We start from the raw sequence: 20,629 nt of genomic DNA, 5'->3' as shown, positions 1-20,629 counted from the left end.
TCGGCTGACTGGGTCCCCCCGCCCTTGCTGCCCACGGTCTGGGGTTTCTGAGATGCGCTCCCTGCTTTGCCAGGGCTCTCCTTTTTTAACTCACGTATGATTGCTTCTTGGCCTTTCGGCTAAGGTCAAGTGTGAAACACACGTGTGGCCGTGGCACTTCCAAAGGACTCATCCCGGGGGTAGTCCATGTCCCCCTCTCCCACCAGATAGCGTTCCCCTCGTTTATTCACTTTGCAAACCTTCCTACGGAACTCCAGGCACTCCTGGTTTTATGATGCAGCAGGGAGGGAGGTGCGTCTCCTGGGTTTCAGAAACACCAAGAACCCTGCCAAGGCAGGGGCGGCCCAGCCTGGCTACGAGAGCGAGCGCCCAATGTGACAGCCCCCAGAAGGTGGCGCCGGGCTCCACCTCGGACCGTCTTTAGTATCCCCTAGAACTGTCTGACCTCTGCGTTCCAGTCTGTAGGGGCTCGGAAGGCCAGTACCGCCGGGCTCCCTTCGGGTCGTCACTGCAGGAGCGATCTGCATTTTTCCGGGTCCAGGAACCCAGCACTCTGAATCCACATTCTCTCTCAAACGCCAGGTCGAGCACCTTCAGCGAAGCGCGACCGCATTATCACGCCACGGCCCCTTTGTTCCCCGGAAGTGCGCCTGTCGGAAGGAAAGCGCTCGCGGATTGGGGTTTGGCTCAGTAGTGCCGCGATGATAGTGGGTGGCGGCATGGGGGGCGGCCTCCTGGACCTCATCTATGAGTGCTCAGGGGAGCGGCCTGTGACGGCGGGGGAGGAGGATGAGCAGGTTCCAGATAGCATTGACGCACATGAGAGCTCTTCTATCTTATTCGCTCCACCAATGATCCAGAGCATCGGCTGACCCTTGAGTTGAACATAGTAAAGCAAGTCCGGGTTCAGGTTAGCGACCCGGAGAGCACAGTGGCTGTGGCCTTCACCCCTACTATTCCGCACTGCAGCATGGCACCTTTATTGGCCTGTCCATCATGGTCAAGCTACTGCGGTCTCTTCCCCAGCTTTTCAAGATGGATGTGCACATTACTTCAGGGACCCATGCCTCTGAGCACGCAGCGAACAAGCAGCTTACGGATAAAGAGTGGGTAGCGGTTGCGCTGGAGAACACGGACCTGCTGGGGGTTGTGAATCAGTGCTTGTCGGCTTGCTCCTGAGCCTGGCTGCCGGCCCCGACTTACTGCCTCGCCAGCATTTGTCCCCAGCTCCATGCAGAGTGCACAGCCATTTCTTCAGTTACCGACAATGAGAAACTAATGTTTTGCATTTTGTACTAAACCCTTAATTTATTTAAAAAAATGGTTTCTATTTTTTGCTCTTTAAAGATTATGATGTAATTATTAAAGTATCTGCAACTATCCTTTTTATAATACTGATATTTGGAATTGAATGGCTGTATATGTCTATACATATATAGGGCCTAAAGAATGGAATTCTCACTAATTTGATTACTTTGAAGTATGTAGCTACTATTTTTTTTTTTTAGTTTTGTACTGAAAGTTCTACAAATAATTATATTCAGGCATTGTATCATCCTTTTAACTTTAGTTTACATTCATATTCTTGTGTAGACTTGAAAACTGCATACCAATTCTTTTGAATACTTTAAGGTAAACTGCACTTTTTAAGAAAAAAATTAAAGATAAAAAAACATGTATTGTAAAGAAGGGATACCAAGAAATTTAGATAGCACCTTGAAAAGATGGTTATTAGCAAGATGCCCTTATATTGTGAGGCTGTAATGTGTGCTTTTCTTTTTTTTTTTTTTTAAGATTTACTTATTTGAAAGGTGGAGTTATAGAAAGGCAGAGGCAGAGGGAGATCATTTATCTTCTGGTTCATTCCCCAAATGGCTGCAACAGCCATAACAGGGCAAATCTGAAGCCAGGAGCCATGAGCCAGAAGCTTCTTCCAGAATTCCTATGTGGGTGCAGGGCCCCAAGGACTTGGGCCATCTTCTACTGCTATTTCAGACTATGGCAGAGAGCTGGATTGAAAGTAGAGCAGCCATGTTCACAGACCACAATGGAATGAAGCTGGAAATTAGCAACTCAGGAATCCCTACAGCATATGCAAACACATGGAGACTGAACAGCACTTTTCTGAATGAACAGTGGGTCATAGAAGAAATCGAAAGAGAAATCAAAAACTTTCTGGAAGCAAGTGAAGATAACAGCACAACATATCAAAACTTATGGGATACAGCAAAAGCAGTGTTAAGAGGAAAGTTTAGAGCAATAGGTGCCTACATCAAGAAATTGAAAGGGCACCAAATAAATGAGCTATCAGTGCCTCTCAAGTATCTAGAAAAACTACAGCAAACCAAACCCAAGACTAGTAGGAGAAGAGAAATAATTAAAATTAGAGAAGAAATCAATAAAATTGAATCCAAAAAACATTACAGAAACAGATGGATAGACCAATTGAATAGTATAGAAACACCAGAAATCATTACAATCATCTACAACCAACTTATAATTGATCAAGGAGCTAAAACCAATTCCTGGAGCAAGGACAGTCTATTTAATAAATGGTGCTGGGAAAACTGGATTTCCACATGTAGAAGTATGAAGACCCCTACCTTACATCTTACACAAAAATCCACTCAACATGGATTAGAGATCTAAATCTACAACCTGACACCATCAAATTATTAGAGAACATTGGAGAAACCTTGCAAGATATAGGCATAGGCAAAGACTTCTTGGAAAAGACCCCAGAGGCAGGGGCAGTCAAAGGCAGAATTAACAATTGGGATTACATCAAATTGAAAAATTTGTACTGCAAAAGAAACAGGAAAGTGAAGAGGCAACCAACAGAATGGGAGAAAGTATTTGCAAGTTATGCAACTGATAAAGGATTAATAACCAGAATCTACAAAGAGATCAAGAAATTCCACAACAAAACAACCCACTTAAGAGATGGACCAAAGACCTAAATAGACATTTTCCCAAAAGAGGAAATCCAAATGACCAACAGATACATGAAAAAATGTTCAAGACCACTCATTAGCCATCAGGGAAATGCAAATCAAAACTACAATGAGCCTTCACCTCAGGCTGGTTAGAATGCCTTACATAGAGAAATCAACTAACAACAGAGGCTGATGAGGACATGGGGAAAAAGGCACACTAATTTACTGTTGGTGAGAGTGCAAACTGGTAAAGACACTATGGAAGACAGTTTGGAGTTTCCTCAGAAACCTGGATATAGACCTACCACATGACGCAGCCATCCCACTCCTTGGAATTTACCCAAGGGAAATTAAATTGGCAGATAAAAGAATTTTCTGCACCTCAATGTTTATTGCAGCTCAATTCACAATAGCTAAGACATGGAATCAACTTAAATGCCCATCAACAGAAGTCTGGATAAAGAAATTAAGGGATATGTACTCTATAGAATACTACACAGTGGTAAAAAAGTTAAATGAAATCTGGTCATTTGCAGCAAAATGGAGGAATTTAGAAAACATGTTGAGTGAAATAAACCAGTCTCAAAGGGACAAATATCATATTTTCTCCCTGTTAAGTAACAACTAACCAAGCACCAAAAAGGAAACCTGTAGAAGTGAAACTGACACTGTGAGAAAGAATGACTTGATCAGCCATTGTCCTGATTGTTGAGGAACAGCTTACTATTTTATTCTTTTCAGTATTTTCTTTTTCTACTTAATACTATTGGCTGAACTCTTTAATTAACACAAAGTTATTCTTAGGGGTTTAAAATTAACTGAAAATGGATCCCTGTTAAAAATAAGAGTGGGAATAAGAGAGGGAAGAGACATACAGTTCGGCACATGCTCACTCAGACTTACCCCTAATGGTAGAGCCAGAAATGTGTCATGGGACTCCAAATCCTATTAAATTGGTAGATACCAATGCCATCTTACTAGTTAAAGTGATAAGTTTATATTCATAATTGGTCATAAAGATAGGATTAAGTGTCAAAAGGATTACATAAATAAGACCAGTGTCTGCTAATACTAACTGTTAGAATTCAAAAAGGAGAGAACAATCCAACATGGGAAGTGGGATACACAGCAGACTCATAGAATGGCAGATGTCCTAAACAGCACTCTGGCTGCAGAATCAGCCCTTAAGTCATTTGGATCTGGCTAAAAATCCCATGAGAGTTTTTCAGGCATGGAAAGCCTAGACACTGCAAAAAAATGACCTAAATAAAAGTTGTCTGTGAGTGAGTTCCCAGTGGAAAGAATGGGCCATCAAAGCAGGAGGTACCTTTCTCTGAAGGGAGGAGAGGACTTCCACTTTGATTATGGCCTTGTCTAAATAAAGTCGGAGTTTGTGAAATCAAGTGACTTCCATAGCCTTGGCAGCTCATGACAAGAGCCTCGGTGGTCATTAACGTCATAAATAAATGTGTCAGTTGTTAAATCAACAATGGGAGTCACTGTGCACTTACTACCCATGTAGGATCTCTGTTTTTAATGTGTTGTACTATGAGAATTAACGGTAAACCTAGTCTTCAAACAGTACTTTGTACTTCGTGTGATTGCAGTCTGTTGAAATCTTTACTTAGTATATAATAAATTGATCTTCTGTATATAAAAATAATTAAATATGAATCTTAATGAAGAATGAGATGGGAAAGGGAGTAGGAGATGGGCTGATATGTGGGTAGAAGGGTGGTTATAAGGAGAAAAACCGCTATAATCCAAAACTAGTACTTTCTTTTTTTTTTTAAGATTTATTTATTTAAAAGTCAGAGTTACACAGAGAGAGGAGAGACAGAGAGAGAGAGAGGTCTTCCATCTGATGGTGCACTCCCCAATTGGCCACAGCAGCCAGAGCTGCTCCGATCTGAAGCCTGGAGCCAGGAGCTTCTTCTGGGTCCCCCATGGGTGCAGGGCCCAATGAGTCCATGTAACTTCTACTGCTTTCCCAGGCCATAGCAGAGAGCTGGATCAGAAGTGGAGCAGCTGGGTCTTGAACCAGCACCCATATGGGATGCCAGTGCTTCAGACCAGGGCGTTAACCTACTGCACCACAGTGCTGGCCCCCAAAAGTTGTACTTCCGAAATTTATATTTTTTAAATAAAAATATTCCACTTCCTGCTAATCTGTACCATGGAAAGCAACAATCATTCAAGCCCTTGGCTTCCTGCCACACACATGGACACCAGAATATAGTTTCTGGCTCCTGACACTAACTTGGCTGAGCCCAGGCCATTGCAGGCATTAGGGGAGTGAATGAGCAGATGAAAGATATCTCTGTATATTTCTCTCTTCTTCTCCCCATTATCTTTCCCTCAAACAAATAAAAATTTTGAAAAAAAATGGGTAATTTTAAAAAGAGGGCAGGGGCCTACCAAAGCAAGCAAGATAGAATAGGAAACCACAGATTTCATTCATTTACCAAAACAGCAACAATATACAATTCAAAAAGTCTTCATGAGAACTGCACACACACACACTATTAGATAGTTGTGTCCCAGCCAAGCTCAAAGATAAGCTAACACAAGGCAACCACACTGTAGTATTCAGGGAAAGCCATTTCATTTCAACTACATCAGCCTTTCCCCCAAGCCAACTCAGTTAAAAACAGGAGGAAATCCAATAAAATGGTTTCTGTGTAGGGAGGGGTAAAAAATTTAATTTTCTGGTTTTGGGGTATTCTGACTGAAAGTCTGGTCTGTCTCACCTGATTTAGGGCACTAAGGGAACTAATTACCTTGATTGCATGGGGTCACAGACCACAAAAGAACTCAGTCAATTGTGCTAACAGAGAATCAGCAGTACTAATGCTGGGTACCAGAGAGGGAAACAGTCTACAAGCTTCCAGAAAAGAAACCAACAATCCTCTCTAACTGGGAAAGAAAACACATTAAGCACAGCAGATTCATCCACACAGAAGACTTAGAGCCTCCAAAATTTCTAACAGCTGATTGTGATTATTTTTTCCCTGTATAAAGCCAAAGACTCCTCTAAAGATTGAGAGGTGGCTGTGTTATTATATGTACAAAAACAGCATGGCAAATGAAGAAAGAGTGAAACATATCCCAATCAAATGATCAGAAGAAAATATCAACCCTAAAGAAATGGAGATTCATGAATTATCTGATAAATAATTCAGAATATGGATCTTAAAGAAATTCACTATGGTACAAAAGAACACAGACAAAAATAAATGGAAGGCAGTGATCTAAGAATAAAATGAGAATATCAGGAAAGAGAAACTATAAAATGGAACGAAACAGATATACTGGAGCTAAAGAATGCAGTAACTGACTTGAAAAAAAGTATAATGGAGAACAACTACAGGTGTGATCAAGCAGAAAAATCAGCAAACCCTAAAACCAACTGTGTGAAATTATTGAATTAGAGAAACACATAGAGAAAAAATGAGGAAAATTGATAAACTGTTGAGTACTCAAACCATTGAATGTTATTCAGTAGTATAGGGAGTGTGCTGTCCAGTCATGCAGACATATGGAGGAGATTTTGAAGAGGATAATGACCTTTTTTTTTGACAGGCAGAGTTAGAGAGACAAAAGTCTTCCTTCCTTTGGTTCACCCCCCCCCAAATGGCCGCTATGGCCAGTGCGCTGTACCGATCCAAAGCCAGGAGCCAGGTGCTTCCTCCTGGTCTCCCATGCAGGTGCAGGGCCCAAGCACTTAGGCCAGAGGATAATGACCTTTTAAAACTGTTTTATTTAGGGGCCAGCACCGTGGCTCACTTGGTTAATCCTCCGCCTGTGGCTCCACCATCCCATATGGGTGCTGGGTTCTAGTTACAGTTGCACCTCTTCCAGTCCAGCTCTCTGCTGTTGCCCAGGAGGGCAATGCTTGGAATGGCCCAAGTGCTTGGGCCCATGCACCCACATGGGAGACCAGGAAGAAGCACCTGGCTCCTGGCTCCTGGCTTCGGATTGGCACAGTGCTAGCCATAATGGCCATTTGGGGAGTAAACCAACAAAAGGAAGATCGTTTTCTCTGTCTCTCTCTCTATCTGTAACTCTACCTTTCAAAAAAAATCCTGTTTTATTTATTTCATTTTATTTGAATGACAGGGAGAAACAGTGGGAGATTATTCATTTATTCGTTCTTCCCCCAAATGTAGGCATCAGCCAGGTCTGGGCTAGACTAAAGCTAAGAATTCTATCTAGGTTTCCCACATGGGTGATAGGGACCCAAGTATTTGAGCCATTACCTTTCCTGATTGCACAATAGCAGGAAGCTGGTTCAAAATGAAACTAACAGGAACTTGAATAGGGTACTGTAACATGGGATATGGATGCCCCAAGTGGTAACCAATCTGCTTTGCTAAATGGCAACCTCCCTAGAGGAAACCTGGATGCATGTGACAAACTGAAGACAGTCTGAGAAGGCTTCATAGTGTATATTCAATGACATTCTTGGAAAGGCAAATGGTGGAGGCAGTGAAAAGGTCCATGGTTGCCAGGAGTTCAAAAGCAGGTAATGATGAACAAGTAGAGCTCAGAAGATTTTAGGGCAGTGAAGTGACTCTGTGATACTACAGTTGTGTGCACATGTCATTTTATATTTGTCCAGATAGAACAGCCAATGCCAAAGGTGAACCTTAGTGTAAGCCATGGACATTGGATGTGTCCATGTAGATCCATCATTTTATACAAATTTATTGCTCTGGTTGGGAATTGTGACGAGAAAGGTTTTGCATGTGTGGGGTCATGAGGTATATGGGAAATCTGTATTCCTTCAATTTTGTTGTGAATCTAGGTCTACCCTAAAAATAAATTCTCAAAAATAAGGCAGTGGATTTAAATACACATTCACAGACAAAAGCCTGAAGCTAGAACCTCATAACACCCTCAAAAAGTAGATTCCAATGAATCAAAGATAGAAACTTATTCATTCAAATTATGACAGCTTTATAACAAAACATAGGGGAAATCCCTCATTATCTATGATTTGCCATGGTTCCTTCGATGACACCACAGATACAGCAGCAGAAGAAAAATAGCTAATTTGTACCTCATGAAAAATTAAGAATTTTTTTCCTAAAAGAACACCCTTGAGGGAGTTAAAAATAAAATCCAATAATGGCAGAAAATACTTGTAATTAAGAGATCTGATGAGAGTCTTATACTTAAAATATATAAAGACCTCTTAGCACAGAGCATCAAAAGAGAAACAACCTTTCCAAAAGTGGGCAAAGGAACTGAGCAGAAATTTCTCTAAGACCAAGAAATGGCCAAGAATCCTGTGAAGATGTGATCCAGAGTGCTTGATGTGACATGAAGGCAGACTACACAACAACAAGTTATTAATCTGGAAAAATAAAAACAGAATATAATACCACAGGGGAAAGATGAGAAATTGGAAGCTATGGACTGTTTGGGGTGAGAAGCAATATGGTGCAGTCACATGAGGAGTCAATGTGTTGGCCTTCAGAAAGTCAAGCACAGGGTTACCATTTGCACCTGGTATTCCACCCTCTATTCATACCCCCCATGATTCAAATGCAGATGTTTAAACAGATATCTGTCAATATTCATGGCAGCATTATTCACAAAATATTCCAAAAGAGGATACAAACATCTACAGATGAGGGAATATCAAGCATTGATGAACTCTTCAAAGCATGTGAGTGTTATGAAGAGGGAACACTTCTTCCACATAGTAAAAGGACAGGACAGACATAACTATCTTTGTTCCACAAAGCACAAGGACTTTCTAAGACAAAGAACGTATAGGATAGATCCATAATGGGCTTAGGAAAGAAAACCCTCCAAGACATATAACTTGCAGAATCTAGCAAGATGTTGGAAAAAAGCATATATGCTTATCAGTCGTGCATGTGTGAATGACATGTGAATTCCTACAATGGATTGTGATTCAGCCAACATAAAATAAGGATTTGATACATGCGCCAATGTAGATGAACCATGAACATGTGATGGTATGAGGAAAAAAAGCTATTTGCAAATCGGCACAGATTACACCATTCCACTTGTATGCAAAATTGAAGACAGATAAGTGAATAGATGTAGCTCTCACATGATGGCTTTCAGGGAGTTGAGGGAGTGGGAAATGGGGAATGACTGCTTTATGAGCACAGGATTTCTATTGCAGATAGGAAAAAAATGTTTGGAACGAGACGGGATGTTTGCAGTATGTGAATGCAGTTGATGTCAAGGAATTGTGTGATTTCAAGTTTTATGAACGTAAACTATTTTATATTGTTATGATATAAAAATATACATTAAAAACATGAAAAGAGAAAATCACCATAAAGGATCCCCTTAAATAAAGGTGTCAGGAAGTCTCTGGTTTGGGCACTGGTACTGGCATTATCTGGAGCTGGCACCACAATGGATTCTGACTGTGAGTCTGGTCCTAGCACAGGAGCGGTACCAGAATTGCTTCTCTTAGGACATGGAGTGAAGCTGGTTTGAGCTCTGAAGCTCACACTGGTACTTTCTGGATGTGGTGTCACAGCAGGGTGGGGCTCTGCCACTGTGGTCAGACCTAAGTGTGGAGGTGTTGCTAGCCCTGGGGATGGAGCTACCTTGCTCTGAAAGATTCTGTTAAGTCTAGTTTGGAGTGTGTCCTGATTTTGCATTGGAGATGAGCCATTATGGTGCCATGAGAAGCATTGCAGGTGCCTGGGCTCTGGCTCTGCCTTGGAGCCGTAGCTGCTGTAGAGTAGCTGCTCCTCTACAGCCTGTGCAGGTCATGTTCTGGGATTTTTCAGAGCTGGCTCAGCTCTAAAGCTGCTGATGGGCTTATCATGGAGGAGGCCCAGATTTAAGTGCAAAGCCACTCCAGCTCTGCAGTTGCTGAAGGATTGAACTTGCTCATTCCTGATCTTTCCCTATATCCTGGGCCCAGCCTCTGCTCCATGATGAAAACACTATGCAGCCCCACAGTGCTCCAGGGTGCCAGGATTAAGAATGCACTTAGTGCCCCTCAACTGCAAAATTTCAAATGACTATAAAATTGCAATTCACTCAATGTAATAAATAAAAGAAGAAATAAAACACCAAATAATAGGAAAGAATAAAATTTATAGAAATATCATTATAGGGAGAAGAAGGACAGCTCTATCCTGAGCTGGCACTGGGAAAAGCTCCACAGTTGGTGCTAAAGCACCTTCCAGAGCTGGTTTCAGCTCCACAGGCTGACAGCTACACAGAGAAGTGGTTAAATTTCAGTAGAAGGGGCTGGCACTGTGGCGCAGTGGGTTAATACCATGGCCTGAAGTGCTGGCATCCCATATGGGCACCAGTTCAAGACCCAGCTGCTCCACTTCCTGTCCAGCTCTCTGCTTTGGCCTGGGAAAGCAGTACAAGATGGCCCAAGTCCTTGGGCCCCTGCACACATGTGGGAGACCCAGAGGAAGCTCCTGGCTCCTGACCGGATCAGTGCAGCTCCGGCTGTTGCAGCCACTTGGGGAGTAAACCAGCAGATGGAAGACCTCTCTCTCTGCCTCTGCCTCTGCCTCTGCCTCTCCTCTCTCTGTGTAACTCTTTCAAATAAATAAATAAATCTTTTTTAAAAATCACAGTAGAAGAGCCTTTTTTCCCTAAATAAACAATAGGTTCTCAAAAGCCACACAAGTGACAAATGTTGATCTAGTCTGATAGTAAATGTATAATTCAATCCATGTCCAAGTTCTGACCTATGTCTAACCAGACACAATTATACGCATGTATTCTGCTGTCTCCTTTTCCTCTCAGCTTTCATGTCAGTCTCTCAAGATCTGATTTTCTTGAGAACTAACAACTCTCTAGGTCTTCAAAGTAATAACCTAGATCCAAGTAGTCTTTTCTAAAAGACACTGTCAAAAATGCTGTCTCCTTGCTATGCTACAGCACTCCCATCTGCCTCATGAAACCTCCCATTTTTTGTGAGCATTAGATACAGTAACTCATGTAAAGTCCCATGTGCAGCACAAAGCAGGCCTGTCAATGTGTTAGTGGCTCCCATATCTTCCTCTTCAACCACTTCTCTGCATCTTACAACATACAGATCTTCTCCATATTGGTTAAATGAAATACTAGAAAGATCTCCAAAGGTTAATATAGACACTATGAAGTAGGATTAGACTATGATGAATGCCATACTAGTGTTATTTTATGGTACATCATACAAATAACACTCTAAGACCCTAAAAAATATAATAAAAAAAAACCAGAAAGAATCTCCTCAAATCACAGCATAATGTAAACCATTAAACCATTTAGTCCTTGGCAATGAGATTTTCCTTGTCAATTAAATTTGTTTTAGCCTCATTTAGAAAATTTCAGCCCTTTGAATACTATCTTTTAGGGATTTTTAAAGTGAATCACTCGAAGCATCATCCTACAAGTTAAATAATGATGACATTACTTTGTTTCCTTTTGCAAATAAAAGGTCTTGAGAGTAGCTGAAATTGTTTCACATTTCTAGTCTCACTATTGATTTTAATGAAATGGAAAATAAGAGAAAGAAAGATGATAACCTTGTTACTTCATCAGTTGCTTTCCTTTTCAGTATGAGCTTGCTTTCCCTTGCCATCAGCATACTAAGAAAAAATTATATGAAATAAACTGATCCAAGCCTATTTATTTCCCTCAGAGCAAGCTCAAAATTTTAAGCCTATCATCATCACAGGAAGTGAATTCACTCTAAAATATCATCTTTAAAAATTACCAATATCATTTTTATACAGAATATTAACAACAGCTTAATAGGAGGGAAATAAACACAATAAAATAATTATGTCTAATCAAGTGACCAAAATATCCATTTATTTTTTATTTAATCTTTGGCAATGAGATTTTCCTTGTTAATGAAATCAATCTTGCTGGTTTTCACAGCCTCATCTCTAGATTAAAATGACAATAATCCTGACAGCAGCACAAAGTTTAATGTTAATCATGTACACAAAGCCCCTCATTCTCTAAGTGAGCCAGTGCTGTGCTTATGCACATGTGTACAAAGCAGGATGTCTTTGTTGAAGCAGACACATAAAGGCAAACTGCTGCTTTTCAAGGAATCGAGCCCTGAAAGGCTGTCTGCCACCAAGTCTGCAAGAAGTTGAATTGTCAATAGTGAAATAACAAAACATCAGAAGTTAGAAAGCTATCATGACATTTGACATCAATTCCATTTATGGTAAGTACCATGAAACTATAAAATGGAAGTTGCTATAACATGCCATTCAATGTTTTTTATAAAAAATGGAGCTAAAAATTACAACTTCACATTCATTATTTTGATAACTTTAACCTTTTGAGTTATGATGGGATATAGAATTATTAAATAAAGGCAGAAATTGCTAACACTTTATGCACAATAGGGCCAAACTAAAAGCTACATTTTCTAATTGTGATAAATTGTAGGAAACATGGCTTATTGCCATCAGATCATCACATCCTGACAAGCACTGAATATGACCAAAGATATTTAAGCTGTAGTCTTGAGACTTTTAAATAACATTTTAAAGAATCTGGTGAAAAAGAAGTAGCAGAAATTACATCAGAGGATCTGAAACTACCCATTTCAACTATCAAGACATTATAAATTAGTAGCTTTCAAATTAAATTAGCAGAAAAATACACATTTTTCAAGCAAAATATTGTAAGGCTCTCAAATGCAACCAAAAATGTGTTTCTATTCAAGGTTTATATGTTTGTAAGGGTTCTACTGTACATACATCTCAAAAGAACCAAGCAACTATAGAACATGTTGAAGGAGAGAGAGGCAAGATGGTGGAATAGGAAGGGAGCACACTATTAGTCCGGGGGGAGAGACAGTTTGATAAAAGTGGATACTGCAGGGTCAAGGAAGAGTAGGTGAAGAAACAGCAGAGGAAACTCTTCCGGAACTAGTGATTCACAGTGGACCTGCGTGGAGAGCGTGGGAGCCCAAGTTTGGGACACCAGCAGCAGAATCAACACACCAGCGCTGGAACATGAGGTGAGCCGAACCTCAATAGCCCAAGACACCAGCGGGCAAGCGGAAAGAAGAGACTAGAGGGAACGAGGCTTGAAACTCCGTGGGGAAAAGTTCACCAGGATAACTAGAAGAGAGAGAGAGGAAAAAAAAAAGTGACCGATACGGACACGAGTTTCTCTCTCTCTGCTCACCTCTCAAAGGCGAGCAAGACAAAGAGCAGAGCAGGCGCCATTTTGACATACGTCATAAGCAGGGCGACCTCAGGTCTGCACCGGCCCTGAGCCTAGCAGAAAAACCTGACTCTGGGGAGAGGGGTGAAATAACAGGAGATTAGCATCTAACTTGGCAACCCAGTGGGAGACTGCAGGAGAATTGGAGCCCACACCGAGGGCAGCAGAGATTCCCTGTGTGGTCCTTGGGAAAGAGCTTCCAATCTCTGGCTCCTGTGGGTATATCATTTGCCTGCTAACTACCTCCAATTACATTCATCTGTGCGGAATTACTTCCCTTTTGAATCAAAAAAAGAAAGAAAGAGAGATTTATCACGCCTAACCTGGGAGTGTCATCTTTGACACACCCTCAACCCTGAGGAACCAAACCCAGCTCTCAGGCCACACTCATCTCAAGCCTCTAAGGCTCCACTGAAAGCAGACAGTCCACTTAATATAGAGCCATAGTGTAACAAGAAAAAACACCACAGTGAAGAAACCAAATATCTCCAACATGCCAAACAACAAACGCAAAAACCGAGGTAACAAGAACAAGGAAGACATTATGATGCCCCCAAATGAAAAAGACACCCCAATTCAAGATTATGAAGATGATCAGATAGAAGAAATGGAAGAAGCAGATCTCAAAAAATTGATAAGAACATTAAGAAGTTCTCAAAAACAAATTCTTGAACTACAGAAATCCTTAATGGACAAGATAGAAAATCTCTCTCATGAAAATGAAATATTAAGGAGGAATCAAAATGAAATGAAACAACTAGTAGAACAAGAAATTGTGATAGTGATGAGAAATCATAATGAAATGAAGAATTCAATAGATCAAATGACAAACACATTAGAGAGCCTAAAAAACAGAATGGGTGAAGCAGAAGAGAGAATATCAGACTTAGAAGACAGAGAACAGGAAAGGAAACAGGCAAACCAAAGAAAAGAAGAAGAAATTAGAAATCTAAAAAATATTGTCGGGAATCTACAGGATACACTAAAAAAAACCAACATTCGGGTTCTAGGATTTCCTGAAGGCATGGAAAGGGAGAAAGGATTAGAAGGCCTTTTTAGTGAGATAATAGCAGAAAATTTCCCAGGTTTGGAGAAGGACAGAGGCATCTTAGTACAGGAAGCTTATAGAACCCCTAATAAACATGACCAAAAGAGATACTCACCACGACACATTGTAATCAAACTCACCACAGTGAAACATAAAGAAAAGATCCTAAAATGTGCAAGAGAGAAACGTCAGATTACTCTTAGAGGATCTCCAATTAGACTCACAGCAGACTTCTCATCAGAAACCCTACAAGCTAGAAGGGAATGGCGAGACATAGCCCAGGTACTAAGAGAGAAAAACTGCCAGCCCAGAATATTATATCCTGCAAAGCTCTCATTTGTGAATGAAGGTGTAATTAAGACTTTTCATAGCAAACAGAAACTGAAAGAATTTGTTGCCACTCATCCTGCCCTGCAAAAGATGCTTAAAGATGTGTTACACACAGAAACACAGAAACATGGTCACCAATATGAAAGAAGGTAAAGGAAGGAAACCTCACAGCAAAAGATCACAGGAAGCTCAATTTCTCTTTGACATAGAATTAAACTCTGATGCTCTGTTAAAGCAATGTGTTAAAGTAATCTATTATGTTCTCTTGGTGTCTGTTAAATTCTAATTGTTCAAAAACAGCTGAATTTTTATTAAGAGCTATGGGTTATTTAAATATGTGCTTATTTTCAAAGATTTGAATAATCACCTTATAACAATGATCAAATTTGGTCTATGTTATGTCATGATTTTAAGGAATCTTATTTCAACCAGATATTTTGGATTTTGAGCCTTCTTGGCATTCTTGACAGGCATTCAAAAAATCAAAGTTTCAAACAATCTGGACTCTAAAATTTCCAGTAAATCCTGGACTTTGGTTTTTCCAGTTTGGGCCCAACTGAAAAAATCAAAGGACCCATGTTTCTCATCTTATAGAGACACCAACTAATCAGGCTACTTGGATTATATTAGAAGTACTGTCAAGATGTGATGTGGTACCAAACTTTACGTTTCTATAATGGAAAATGTTATTAATACAAATGTTTGAGAATTAAAAAGTCTAATGATCTTGTGTTACTAGACATGATAGTTATCTTAATGAGAAAGCCCCAGAGGCCTAAAGGGTTATATACTTGTAAAATCCTACAGGTAGGTGCTTTCAAAAATACTGTGAAGTAAGCAAGTGCCTCTTGTTGGTTGATGAGTTTATAATTTTAAACATGGCAACTTAAAGTCTTTTGTCATCCACAGTTATATATGATTGGCTGCTCATAAAACTAAAGCGTTGTTGGTTCTGTGTTTAGCTGTCCTCCTATAGGTTCCTATGGACTTTTTCCAGCCACTTCTATTGTATTCAGTTCTTTGGGATGGCTCTGTAAACAGATGAAGCCAATAATGTATTAACAGTACCAACTGAGAGAAAGTATGGTTAACTGAGGTTACTAAAAACAAAAAAGCAATTCAAACCAATTGGCAATCTACAAAAAGAGTTAAAGATTTTAAAAGCTATTATTAAAATTGCTATATTGGTCTATTATGTTATGTTATATGTGTGTACATATTGTATGTCCACATGGGGAAATTATATTAAGAGTTTTATTTTAAATGGCTTATAGATAAGATTATCCATAAATTTAAGCTGCTAAAATTAATCAAAGATACATTTTAATTTGTGTGACCTGAATCTGTGTATCATATGTTTTAAACTTGTTGTTAGAAAGAAACTAAAAACATTTTATATGGTTGTGCTTAAGTTTACTGGTTAAACAAACTACACCATGTTAGATATTTAAGAGGTGTTTCCAAATACATGATTCTTAAAATTTATAGAAGGCATTGGACCTTCTGGTAAATGTTTTCTTAAGTTGTTATCTAATGGTTGAAACGGTTTGCTAAGTATTCATGTGATATTGCTATTGTCAGCAAGTGATCTAGGACTTGCTCCCACATTTCTCTATTCTAAGCCCAACTTGTTCTTTCATTTCTCTATTCTCTTCAAGGTAGGAAACTAATTCTATTATGAAGGAATCTGTAGGACACACAATTTAATCTTTAGACCTTATAAAAGAGATGGCTAACATTTTTTGTAATAGCATAGCCAAAATAAGAACTTAAATAGTAATCTCATAGCTAGATTTACTTAGCCATCAGTGAAGTAAACAGTAAGTAGAAAAAACCTCCCTTTCAGACCAAAGGGAAAGAAAGTTTTAAAGTGAGAATATAATTTTCCTCATGGGCATTGTCTACCTTAGAAAAACTACTACAGAACATGCCTGTGACTATAGACGTGTAGTTCAGGCCACCAAAGTTTAGAGATGGGACTTGGGCACTCCCTTGACTTGCATCCTCTGGTCTGCTTTAACAAAAACCAGGAGGAAAAGAAAGCTAGGCATCAGAAGCAATGGGTGGCAGGCCTATTAATGGCTGATCTGTACAGTGATCTGCCCTCAAGGAGACCCAACAGGCCAGTCCACTGCAGTGGCTTTCAATGTGGTAAGCCTGGGCTTCAGCAGAAGTCAGCTTGTGAAGAGCCCTGGCAGCTCTGCCAAGAGTTGGATCACTGGAAATGGACCTGCCCTGGAGTCGAAGGATGCCCAGGTCAGGGCCACAGATCTTATTGGCTCTAAGCTGAAAAGCCCTTCACTCAGCCCAGCCTCCAAAGTGACCACTGCAGCTGAGGGGATGGCCAAGTAGGGTTAGCAACATTGCAGGCAGAACTGTAAATTTCTTGTTAGAGATGCCCCCTGCCTTTACCTGGCCAGCTCTCCTCCCAGGCCAGCCAAGTAATGAAAGTCAACAGAGTGCCTTCGCCTAGGAGGTTCACACCTCCCTTAGGATATACCCCATTTGAAGAGATAGATAGGTCTGGGCCGCTTAACTTACAAGGCCTAAAGCCCAACAGATTATTATCAATCCCCTTGTATCAGGTTCTATTTGCCTCTCAATCAGAAAACTTAATTGTAGCTTAGACAGCACCTTTCTTAGCTCCTCTAATAATGACTCTGTCCTTTGTTCTAGACCCTGTCTAGCGCACTTGGGCCTCATTCCTTTGTAATCATAACCTCTACTCTACCATCAATGGCTCTACTCCCAACCTGGTTGTACTGATGGTCCTCTTCCCCACTTAATGCTGCATAATTGTTCAGACCTGGTTAATGCCACTCAGGATCATTGGTTACTATCCTCACCCTGTCTTTCATGACCTTTTCTAAATATGATCAGAGTCGGCAAACTTGGAAGGCTTCCATAGCCTTGGAAACTCATGACGACAGCCTAGGGTGGTTACTGGCGCCATAAACTAGAGTGTCAATTTGTTGGGTCAACAACAGGAGCCACTGTGCACTTGCTCCTCATCTGTCCTTAATTTGCTGTACATTGTGATTTAATGCTATAACTAGTACTCAAACAGTATGTTTCACTTTGTGTTTCTATGTGGGTGCAAACTGTTGAAATCTTTATACTAAATTGATCTTCTGTATATAAAGAGAATTGAAAATGAATATTGATGCAAATGGAAGGGGAGAGGGAGCGGGAGAGGGGAGGGTTGCGGGTGGGATGGAATAATGGGAGGGGGAAGCCATTGTAATCCATAAGCTGTATACTGGAAATTTATATTCATTAAATAAATGTTAAAAAAATCAATTCAATAAAGTTCAGGATATAAAATAAAAAAAGAACTTGTTGAAATCCTCTGATTCAATGCATATCAAAAAGTGCCTTTGCAGTATAAAAGGTGAGTCATTCTAATTTAACAACACCACCTTTTCTAGCTAAAAGTGTAAACATAGCCAAATACAATGAAAGGTCCCAATCACTCAATAGGCTCACCAGTGTTTGTGACAGTGAGATAACTAGTAGTTGTAAGAATCCAAAGGCACATGAGCTAAAATGAAATACATAAATGGAATGTACTGCTATCCCAGTGAAATGCTGTAATATGAAAAACAATCTTTATGTGGTACATTTAACACAACTGCTAATAAACTGTCATCTTACTGGCCTATGAATTTTTGCATTTCATATGTAGTGTATACTCTGTTTTCATTACTTTTGGCAAGATGTTTTGCCTTAAGCCCCAGCCTCACTCTTCAGTAGTTTATTCTGAGGCTGGGAAAGATAAAGGGCCTCCTCCAAAGTCCAGATATGAGGAAGAGCTCAGGACCAGAGGGAAGACCACCATTACTGCAGCTAACTTCATAGACGTGATCATCACCCGGCAAATTGCCTCGGACGAGGATGCAAGGGAACGTGGCTCTCAAGGTTCAGACTCTTCCAGTAGCTTGTCTTCTCACAGGTATGAAACAACTAGCGATGCTACTGAGGTCATAAGTCCTGCCAGCTCACCTGCACCGCCCCAGGAAAAACTGCAGGCCTATCAGCCGGAGATTGTTAAGGCAAATCAAGCCGAAAACGATCCAGGCAGACAGTATGAAGGACCATTACATCACTATCGACCACAGCAGGAGTCACCATCTCCACAGCAGCAGCTGCCCCCTTCCTCACAGGCAGAGGGGTTGGGGCAAGTGCCCAGGACCCGTCGGCTCATCACACTTGCTGATCACATATGTCAAATTATCACACAGGATTTTGCTAGAAATCAAGTTCCCTCGCAGACTCCCCCGCAACCTCCCACTTCTACATTCCAAAATTCACCCTCTGCTTTGGTGTCAACGCCTGTGAGGTCTAAAACATCAAGTCGTTACAGCCCCGAGTCCCAATCTCAGTCTGTTCACCATCAGAGGCCAGGTTCCAGAGTTTCTCCAGAAAATCTTGTGGACAAATCCCGGGGAGGCAGGCCTGGAAAATCCCCAGAGAGGAGTCATGTCTCTCAGAGCCCTACGAGCCCATCTCCCCACCCAGGTTCCAGTTGTGCATGAGAAGCAGGAAAGCATGCTGCTCTTGTCTCAGCGGTGAGCTGAGCCTTCGGAGCAGAGGAGTGATTCCCGCTCACCAGGCAGTATTAGCTGCTTGCCTTCATTCTTCACCAAGCTTGAAAACACATCACCCATGGTTAAATCAAAGAAGCAGGAGATTTTTCGTAAGTTGAACTCCTCTGGTGGAGGTGACTCTGATATGGCAGCAGCTCAGCCAGGAACTGAGATCTTTAATCTGCCAGCGGTTACCACATCAGGCTCGGTTGGCTCTCGAGGCCATTCTTTTGCTGATCCTGCCAGTAATCTTGGTCTAGAAGACATTATCAGGAAGGCTCTCATGGGGAGCTTTGATGACAAAGTAGAGGAGCACGGAGTGGTCCAGTCGCAGACTGTGGGAGTAGTGCCTGGTGACACCAGCACATCAGTTGTGACCAGTAGTGAGACATGGAGAGAGGAGGGGACCCATCACCTCATTCAGGAGGCGTTTGCAAACCAAAGCTGATTAGCAAGTCAAACAGTAGGAAATCAAAATCTCCCATCCTTGGGCAAGCCTACCTGGGAAGTGAATGGCCCTCTTTGGTCTCCTCTGTGCATTCTGAGAGGGGCTACCACAGGCAGACGCCAGGGTGGGCCTGGGAAGACAGGCCATCTTCAACAGGCTCAACACAGTTCCCTTATAACCCCCTGACACTGCGGATGCTCAGCAGCACGCCACCAACACCAATCGCTTGTGCCCCCTCTGCTGTGAACCAGGCAGCTCCTCACCAACAGAACAGGATCTGGGAGCGAGAGCCCGCCCCGCTGTCGGACAGTGATGACTGAACCACAGAGTCCGGGGACACAGCATGGGGAGGGGCTCGTTCTCAGGTATTTTAATTGCAGGTCAAAAACCTGCCCATATGATTTGTGCCCAGAGACTTTTCAGGAGAACCAGGGCCATAGATGATGGAGAAATGATGGAAATTCATTTGGAGCATCAAACGGGAAGAAACAGAAAATAGCCTTTGATATGCCGCAATTCTGTGGATTCTAATAGTGGAGGGTTGAAATGTAGAGTTTTTAAAAGTGGACAATTCCTGTTCCTACATCTGTTTGTAAAGAAAACCATAATGTCTTTAAATCACTCATGTAAATAGATGACCTTTTTGCAGTGTAGGCCCTTGCTGTTGTATCTGGTGTACTTATGTTCAAATCAACGCATCAACTCAGGGGGTAATTTTTTAAAGATCTTTTTGTCTATCTTTTTAACCCTAGCCTTCTTAAAAAACAAAGCAAAACAAAACAAAAAAACAAAACAAAACAAAAAAAACCCACACACCTCATACAGCCCAGATACATAATGTTGGCTGTCACGGGCATTGTAATTTATCTGATTTTGTTTCCTCTGAATTTAGCTTCCCAGTGATGTTTAAAATCTGTGGAAATGTTTTTAACACAGACCCTGTCATGACGTCTGTACGTTAGGGTCAAAGGCAGGAGCGATGAACTTTCTGCCACATTGTAAATTCCCAGTGCAAGCTTTAAGTTTTCATTAGTAGCACTGAAAAAATATTACTGCATGGGTATGTTCTAGTTCAGTT

General features: G+C 41.1%; 2 pseudogenes; both read left to right on the top strand.

The window, feature by feature from the left end:
- The first annotated feature begins 701 nt into the window (after window positions 1–701).
- Window positions 702–1,179, top strand: LOC133767796 (cytosolic iron-sulfur assembly component 2B-like; annotated as a pseudogene).
- Window positions 1,180–18,233: 17,054 nt separating this feature from the next.
- Window positions 18,234–19,871, top strand: LOC133768093 (nuclear receptor corepressor 1-like; annotated as a pseudogene).
- The last annotated feature ends 758 nt before the right edge of the window (window positions 19,872–20,629 follow it).

The sequence above is a fragment of the Lepus europaeus genome, chromosome 10, assembly GCF_033115175.1.
Source record: "Lepus europaeus isolate LE1 chromosome 10, mLepTim1.pri, whole genome shotgun sequence".
NCBI classification, from domain to species: domain Eukaryota; kingdom Metazoa; phylum Chordata; class Mammalia; order Lagomorpha; family Leporidae; genus Lepus; species Lepus europaeus.
The sequence above is the reverse complement of the archived record's forward strand: the minus strand, read 5'-3'. Positions and strand labels throughout refer to the sequence as shown.